Source organism: Camellia sinensis, chromosome 4 (assembly GCF_055761805.1).
Source record: "Camellia sinensis isolate YWXY chromosome 4, ASM5576180v1, whole genome shotgun sequence".
Lineage (NCBI taxonomy): Eukaryota > Viridiplantae > Streptophyta > Magnoliopsida > Ericales > Theaceae > Camellia > Camellia sinensis.
The window spans coordinates 44,823,093-44,832,417 of NC_138964.1; positions in this window are offsets into that span (position 1 = coordinate 44,823,093).

Here is a 9,325-nt window from a genome sequence, read left to right on the forward strand (position 1 = left end):
CGTCAAACGGCGCATGTAGGCACGAGACGACTTGCGAGCGCGTACGGAGTACGATCCCGTAAAAGGAAGACGCGTGGCTGAAACGGTTGAATTATTTTACATGACAGCTCATACGCGTGAAGAAGATCTTGGAAACTTTTAAACCTTAAAGAGACATGTCGGCCTATAATGATGATCTCGGCGAAGTCGATGTACTGGCAGGAAGTACCGATATAGGTTCCATCACCTCAGAATGCCGAGGTAAAAGAACCTAGGGGCAGTTGTGGGGATATATTTTCTGAGTCCCAACACGTGGCGAAGGTGACGCCGACATGTCAGCCGAGGTGCTACGTGTCCAGGTTGTGACGCCGAGGTGATCTCGGTTAGACCGAGGTTGTCTCAGAAAATATCGAAATCCGAGATAAGCGGATAAGGCACAAGAGTCCTAGAATGGGGAAGAACTTTATTGTGGATAAGGATAACACTCTTAGGGAGTTTATCTTTTTCTCTTGAAGAGTCCAGGATAAGCACTGAACTGAAGTCCATTGAAGCTAGGTTTCTACGGGGACTAGGATGGAGTTAACTATAAAATAGAGGCACCCCCGATGGGTCTAAGGTACGCAATTTATATTCTGAACAGTGAGTTTAGTACTATTGATTATCTTTGAGAGATATACTGACTTGATCGTCGGAGTACCCCCGGGTGGACGAATCATCGCCGGAATCTTCTCTTTCTGTTGCAGGTCAGCCAGGTATCATCTATTCTGCCAGTACTCTCCATTTGAATAACTAAGTTGGCAGTGTGATCGGAAATTCACTTACACACAAGTCATTTGGAGAAAAGTAAGGGTTAAGGTTGTTTGTTAGTTGGTATGGTTATCATTTTCAAGGTTAGATGAAAAAAAGAAAAAAGAAGGGCAAATTACAGCGGTAATCCCTGTAGTTTACTCGTTTTATCATTTTGGTTTCTATTGTTTTAATTTGATCAATTTTGCCCCTGAATTTTACGGATTGTGTCATATTAATCCAATAAATAATGGCAGTTAAGTTTGATGAACGAAAAATCAAATAATGTGTCAATTTCGTCCCTGTAGTTTACATGATGTGTCAATTTAGTCCCTGTTATTTTGACTTTTCTATAAACTACATGGACCAAATTGACACATTTTATAAACTACAGGGACCAAATTGACACATTATTTGATTTTCCGTCTATCAAACTTAACCGCAGTTATTTATTGGACTAATATGACGCAATCCGTAAAATTCAGGAGCAAAATTGATCAAATTGAAACAATAGAGACAAAAATGATAAAAACGTGTAAATTACAGAGACCATTTACATAATTTGCCCAAAAAAGAAAAGTGAATTGGGATATTTGAGAAAACTTAATTATACTATGAATTTGTAAATAACACTAAAATTAGTATCTTTAAATGTATGACCTCTTACTGTTATAGACTGGATTTGTTCCTAATACTTATTACAGGAAATTCTTACTTGCATTCCTTTGCATTCCACATATATCAATGGTTGGCCTAGTAGCTAATAGGAGTGAGTAATGGATATAATAGTTATTATGCAAATTTAATATTCAATGCAGTTGAGATCAATGTCACCAATGATTATAATAGTACAATGTGGGGAAAATATTTAATATTCTCGGAGTATCACGTGTTTGTATTCCCTAACGAATCATCATTCAATATGTCCTTTCATGTTTCCCAATCACCCAACACAATATCCCACCTATCCACTTTCTCCACCAATCATAATACTATAGAATACCACATGTCCATATTCCGAGATTACTAAATAATGACCCTACAATGTGTGGACGTAATCACTTTGATTATCACAATCACATATTATCCCTTTGAATTTTGTGAAAATGTTTAAATTCCAGCAAGTAATCTTTACTGTATTATCACTTTGATTTTTATGTGTTGAATATAAGTGAAACTAAATTTAGTATTTTAAAATGATATTTAGATTTTGGTGAATGTGTGAATGTAACCATGGTTGAGCCAAGATTTTAATGTCACATCTTGATTTTGAAAACTTTAAGTTAATTAGGCAAAATATAATTAATCTAAACGTAAGGTTTTCTATTAGAATATTTTATTTTATGTAATTCATTCTTTGAATCGCTGTGCTTGACTCATTCTCATTTGACACATTTTCTCATAAATGAATGTACAACATACATAAAATAGTAAATAAAATGTTAAGTTATTGACCATTAAATAATTATATTTAATCCAACAAAATCAAAATAAGGCATGCAATCCCAATTATCCTATGGTCTAAATTATGCGCTCAAAATAAATCAAACTTGACCGTCACGCGTGCAGCCACTCATTTGCACCCGAAAGGTAAGAGGTAAGTAATGACACCTAGTCGACAATAATCTCGTTCCTTTTGTAAACAAATGGGTACAATGATAGAATATATAATGCAAATGCAATGCACAAGTTTCGAATTTTAATATGGGTAAATTACATTTTGTACTCCTGCACTTTACACAAGATCTCATTTTAGTCCCTACACATCAAATTGTGACACTTAGCTCCCTGAAGGATAACTTCTGTTAACTTCACTATTAACAGAAGGGCCAATGTGACACTTGACCAAAAGTGCAAAGGGTTAAGTGTCACAATTTTGATGTGTAGGGACTAAAATAAGATTTTATGTAAAGTGCAAGGGTGCAATGTGTAATTTATCCTCACATGCTTTTCATGTGACTAACCTCTATTGTTAATAAGGCTAATAGAAGGGCCAAAGTGACATTTGACCAAAAATACAGGAGGTTAAGTGTCACAATTTGATGTGTAGAGGCCAAATTAAGATTTGATGTAAAGTGCAGGATTGCAAAGTTAATACTTACCTCCATTAAGTCTATTTTGTTTAATTAAATAAAATAAAATAAATAAACCCAAAATTGATAATGGCTAACAAGAAGTCAAGAACTTACCAACAAGGCAATAAATCCAATCTCATCAACATGTACTGTGACTGAGCCGTAAGATAATATTAGATCCTACCCTAATCATGCTTCCTTCTCACCTCGAGTTACATGTTAGATAAAAACTACATCTTCAACCTTGAAAGTTCCTCTAAATTGCGTAGTCTTTGGGGGTATACTCGTATATAGTGGTTACTACTCCCTTCATCAAGCTTACCCGATCATAATAATGGTCATAAGTCAATAATTCGAGCCAAGCTTGTAAAATCAATAATAATCGAGACACACACAAAAATCAACTAATAGTATAGTTAAAAATCAACTAGTTAGGTTTCTGTCATGACCCGAACCCGCCCCTATGGGTTAAGGCCATAACCGGCCAGTAATCACGAGATTACCTACGGCCTCAAACCAAATAAGACAAGACTCATCCGAGTAAAAGGGGCCAAACGGAAGCAAATTTAAAACGTTGTCCATAGAGCCGTGCTTATATGCACACCATAACATCCCATATGTATATATGTTAATAACTCACAACAAAAAGTGTAATGACATAATATTCTATACAGACAGGATCATCCAAACTAAGTCAACCCATGAAAACTATATACAGACGTATTCAAAATTTCGCCAACCTGACAAAATGTAAATACATAACAAAAGGGCGAAGACGGGTCTTGTGCGTGAGACACAAGGGCTGACTCTCTCAAAACCTTAGTTGTTCCATACAGACTTCACTAAGACTGGGTCTGGACTTCTCTTGGCTCACCTACAAACACATGAATGAGCATGAGCGAAAGCCCAGTGAATAATATCAAATCAAATACATAAGTTACATAACAATGTAGAACAACATGTTCCAAACGGCCTTGGGCCCAATTCATATTTCTATTTAACAGATATATAACTATACGAAATTCAAATCAAGTGACTGTAGTTCCAAACATTCGGGCCTTTGGCCCATTTAGATTTCCATTCACGTCAAAACGGCCTTCGGCCCATTCATTTATGTCAAAACGGCCTTCGGCCCATTCATTTCTGTCAAAATGGCCTTTAGCCCATTCGTTTACGTCAAAATGGCCTTCGGCCCATACATTCGTGTCAAAATGGCCGTCGGCCTACTCATTCATGTCAAAACGACCTTAAGTCCATTCGTGTATGTCAAAACGACCTTCGGTCCATTCATTTCTGTCAAAATGACCTTTGGTCCATTTGTTTACGTCAAAACGGCCTTCGACCCATACATTCGTGTCAAAACGACCTTCGGCCCATTCGTTTACGTCAAAACGACCTTCGGTTCATTCATATATGTCAAAACGACCTTCGGTCCATTCATATAGGTCAAAACGACCTTCGGTCCATTTATGTTTATTCCTGTCAGACTTTGGTCCACAATCCCAATTAGCAACTCATAAAGCTTATAAAGGAATAATAATTGGACATTCACAATCATTCAAATATCGATATTACTCACAGTGATCGGCTTGTGGATTTGCCCTGGAGCTTGACCCTACATATTTCATGAACACAAAAGGGTCACTAACAGTTCAATCCGTTCTTTAAGTCACATATTCCTCTTTAGGCTTTATTCTTAACTCGTTAACTCATTTACAATGCTCAATGGATGCCTAAGAGTGCTTACAAGTGAAACAGAACGGAAAAATATAACATAGAATGCATTTTCAGAGTTTCAGAAAACAGGGTCCCCGCTCGAGCGGACCCTTAAGCCTGCAAAAGTGCTGGTTACCTCAAATTCCAGCTCGAGCGTGAACTTGGCCGCTCGAGCGGACTTCCTGTCTACATAGATCCCCGCTCGAGCGTTAATTCCCCCGCTCAAGCGGGCACCATGTCTGCCAAAAGTGCTGGGAGCACGATTTTCCCGCTCGAGCGGCACTTCCCCCGCTCGAGCGGACGTCAAAAATCTGGGATTTCCAGATTAAGTTCTTGAGCTCCAACACGATTTTCCAACCAATTTTTCATGCACTCTAAGGCTCAAAGTTCACATATAATCATACTAACATGGCACCAATGCAAGATTATAACACTATGAAGCTCAATTTCTTGATTCATCTACATGCATGCCCCAAAATGTGTCAAACTCAACACTAACATAACAAATTCATGCATTCAAGTTCATATCTTCTCAAATTGTACATGCATGAAATAAATTAGCCACATTCTCAACTTAGATAGCACAAATGATGATTATAACATGAGCTTCAATTAAAATTGTACATGGATTATACATTTTCATGCTCAAACATGCAAATTCAAGGTACTTTCTTACATGCATGCACATAACGGCCTCCAATTCAACAAAACCAATTCAATTTTCTTATAATCAACTAACTCGTGTTCTTGGCCATTAATAAATCTTGAGTTTGTAATTTACAAACTAAAATCCATGAGTTCACTTACCCAAGAGTTCAATCTCCCAAACTATAACAAAATCTTGGGCTTAATCTTGAAGTTCCCCAAATCTTGAGCCAAAATCACCCAAATTCTCTCCCTCTCTCTCTAACAGCCGACCCTCTCTTTTCTTTTCTTAGAGTTTGATCATCCTAAATCATCTAAGGGAGAGAAATGAGGTGTAATGCTAATACACAACAAATCCCACTAAGTCAATATAATAAGAATAAAATAATTGGGCACTAATTCATCACTTGACTCAGTTTAATCTGGTCCGAATCAATTTTTCAATTAAATTTCACCGTAGGCTCTAAAAATTATGCCAATCACAATGGCGAAATCAATTACGGGTTCTGTGGCCGGTAAGGCCCTCAATTTAATTTCCAAAAAAGATTATTCAAACAGATATTCCTACGGTGAACAGATAGAACTTCAAAATCACATATATTCACATAATTGGCACACAAAATTATATCAAACACATAATCATATTTAAATTAAGGACCGATTAGCATATTACGGAACAGGGGTATCACAGTTTCACTTTCTGTTCTTATATTTTAACACTTAAAGACATATTCTCAACATCTTATATTTTAACACTTAAGACATATTCTCAACATTTTCTTTTTAGCAAATTTTACTAAATTGTCACTATGGCTATAACACTAAGAGTAGTTCTATTTGCACAACAGTGATTATCTCAGTGCACACTACTTTCTTAGTTCACACTACACACATCTTGAATTTATTAGTTTCTCTCAATCCACACCAATATTTTGCAAATAATACTAAACTACCCTCAATTTCTCTCATCACAAACCCTAACTCTAGCTGCCACCCACCGCTATTGTCTCATCATCTCCGTCGTCCATTTTCGCCTCCCCTTTTAGCTCCTGCAATTCTCCTCACCATCTTCATCGCACTACTGCCACCCTTACACCTCGCCTCCATATCTATAGCCTTCATCGTCCTCTCATATCATGTCGCCACTACTTAACCTATCCTCACCCATCCACTCGCGTCTCTCTCTCTCTCTCTCTCTCTCTCTCTCTCTCTCTCTCGATTGCCATTGTGATAGCGATTGTGATCTATTGTCACATTTACAATCAGAGTTGTTGGCGGTAGGCTAGGGTTGTGAGGCTACGAACGAATGGGGGTGGGTTGTGGGACTATGAGCAAAGGCTGTAAATAAGGGTGGGAATTTGCGACGCAACACGATAACATAACTCAAACCGTACACAAAATTAGTGGGTTAGGATTTACTATTTCCTAATACAAATACGTATATGACACGACCCGACAACACAAATATTAAACAGATCGGGTTAGTATCAAATCTGTACATAACATAAAATTGATACGGATAACCCGTATAATGAAGAATTAGTTACACATTTAATATTCTTTTCCCTAAAGAGTATCATGAAATTTTGTAATCTCTTACGCAATTACATCTGTTGGATCATTTTAATATCTTTTATTTATTTATTTATATATTTTTGTTCATGAATCTTCTTTTGTTTTATTCATGAATCATATCTTCTTCATGAATGGAGGTTAATTAGAATTCATGAACTTGGTGGTGAGTTATTATTTGTAGTCTCTCCATTTTCACTTTATTATTTGGAGGCTCTCCATTTTCTCTTGTTTAATGGTCATTATTTTTGGTGTAATTTGTAAGGTCCTAGCGGCCTATAAATAGTTCCTCTCATCTATTCTTTTCTACACCAACACATCAACTATTTTCTATACAAGAGAGATTACTAGCAAAGAAGAGTGTTTTTATTGATGAAGCTTTGGGTTCACCATCTTATGCAGAGTTGGCCTAAATCACACGACAAGTGGTCGGGCTGTTGTATCCTGGAAGGGACAAGTCATAGTTTTGTGACTGCTACATCGGTATTTGTATTCTTCCTACCGCAGTGGGCTTGATCTTCTTAAAGAAAATAAGATATCCATGCCTCAGCCTGATCTATTTGTATCTCATTTTCTTTGCAATTTTTTATCAATAAAATATAATTTTTCTGGTATTTTCACCAACAATTTTAAGGAGATCAAACATGGAACAAGTGCCAAAAAAACCAATGATGGAATTGGAGATCTCAACATGCCTTTCAAGTTCAAAGGAGTTCATTTTAAGAGGTGGAAATGAAAAGTTCTTTTTTACCTTAACCTTTTGAAAGTTGCATATGTTCTTACTGAGAAGAATCCAAACAAAATCCCAACCGAGGAGATGAATGAATAAGACCACGAGGCACATGAAGCAAAAGTGTCTTCCTACAATACAGATATATATAAATGTCATTTTTATCTCTTAAAATTCCTTGTTGATTAATTGATTATTACTATGACACCACTTACACTTTGTCTTCTATTAATTTTTGGTATGCTGGCTTGTATCATATTAACAGTAAATATGTGAGAATCATGAGTAGTTTAGATTTAATTCCTAAAGTGACAAAAAAAAATTGAGAAATGTGAAGTTTGCAGTAAAGCAAAAATTACCAAGAGGCCTCATAAAAGTGTTAGAAAAAATACCGAATTGCTAGAATTATTTCATACTGATTTGTGTGACTTTGAAGGAATTTTAACTCGGGGTGATAACCGATATTTTATCACTTTTATTGATGATTTTTCAAAATATACAAACGTATATTTATTAAAAAATAAAAGTGATGCTTTTGAGAAATTTAAAGAATTCGTTCTTGAAGTGGATAATCAATTCGGTAAAAAGATTAAAAGAATTAGAAGTGATAGAGGTCGAGAGTATGAATCTCTTGGATTCAACTCTTTTGTTCAGTCTTTAGAAATTATTCATGAGACTACTCCACCATATTTACCTTCATCTAATGACGTAGCTGAAAGAAAAAATAGAACGTTAATTGACTTAACGAATGCTATACTTATTGATTCAGGTGCTCCCTCATATCTTTGGGGCGAGGCTATTTTGACAGCTTGCCATGTGATAAATAGAGCGCCACACAAAAAGACTAAAATTGTACCTTATGAGTTGTGGCGGGGGCATAAACCAAATCTAGGTTATTTGAGGGTTTGGGGTTGTTTAGCTTTTGTGAGGCTTGCAGATCCTAAACGACCTAAATTGGGTGAGCCAGCTACCATCTGTGCTTTTCTTAGGTATGCATTGCATAGTACAGCCTATAGATTTTGTGATATGAAAAATAATATTATTTTTGAATCAGGTGATGCTATTTTTCATGAAAATAAATTTCCTTTCAAATCTAGAAACAGTGGGAGCCAAATAATTTCTGAAAATATTTGATCCATGCCTAACTCTTCTACTCTATCTCAAGTTTTTCAAGAACTAGAATATTCTCAAATCCAACCAAGGAGGAGTAAACGAGCTAGAGTTGAAAAAGATTTTGGCCCTGACTATTATCTTTACAATGTGGAAGAAATTCCTCTTACGGTGCAAGAAGCTTTATCATCACCTGATGCTATTTTCTAGAGAGAGGCTGTAAGTGATGAGATAGATTTACTACTTTCAAATAAAGCATGGAAGCTAGTGGATTTAACTCCAGGTTGTAAAACTATTGGGTGTAAATGGGTCATTCGTAAAAAACTTAAACCGGATGAAACTATAGATAAATATAAAGTGAGGCTTGTCGTTAAAGGTTTTAAGCAACGAGTTGATCTTGATTTCTTTGATACTTTTTCTCCGGTTACTAGAGTTACATCCATTAGACTGTTGATAGTAATGGCTGCAATTCATGATTTAAAAATTCATCAAATGGATGTGAAAATAGCATTTTTAAATGGAGATCTAGATTATGAGATTTACATGGACCAGCCCGAAGGCTTTGTGGAGCCTAGCCAAGAAAGCAAGGTGTGTAAGCTAACTAAATCCCTTTATGGCTTAAAACAAGCTCCTAAACAGTGGCATGAGAAATTTGATTCCTGCATGCTTGAAATAGCTATAAGACTAATGAATGTGATAAGTGCTTATATTA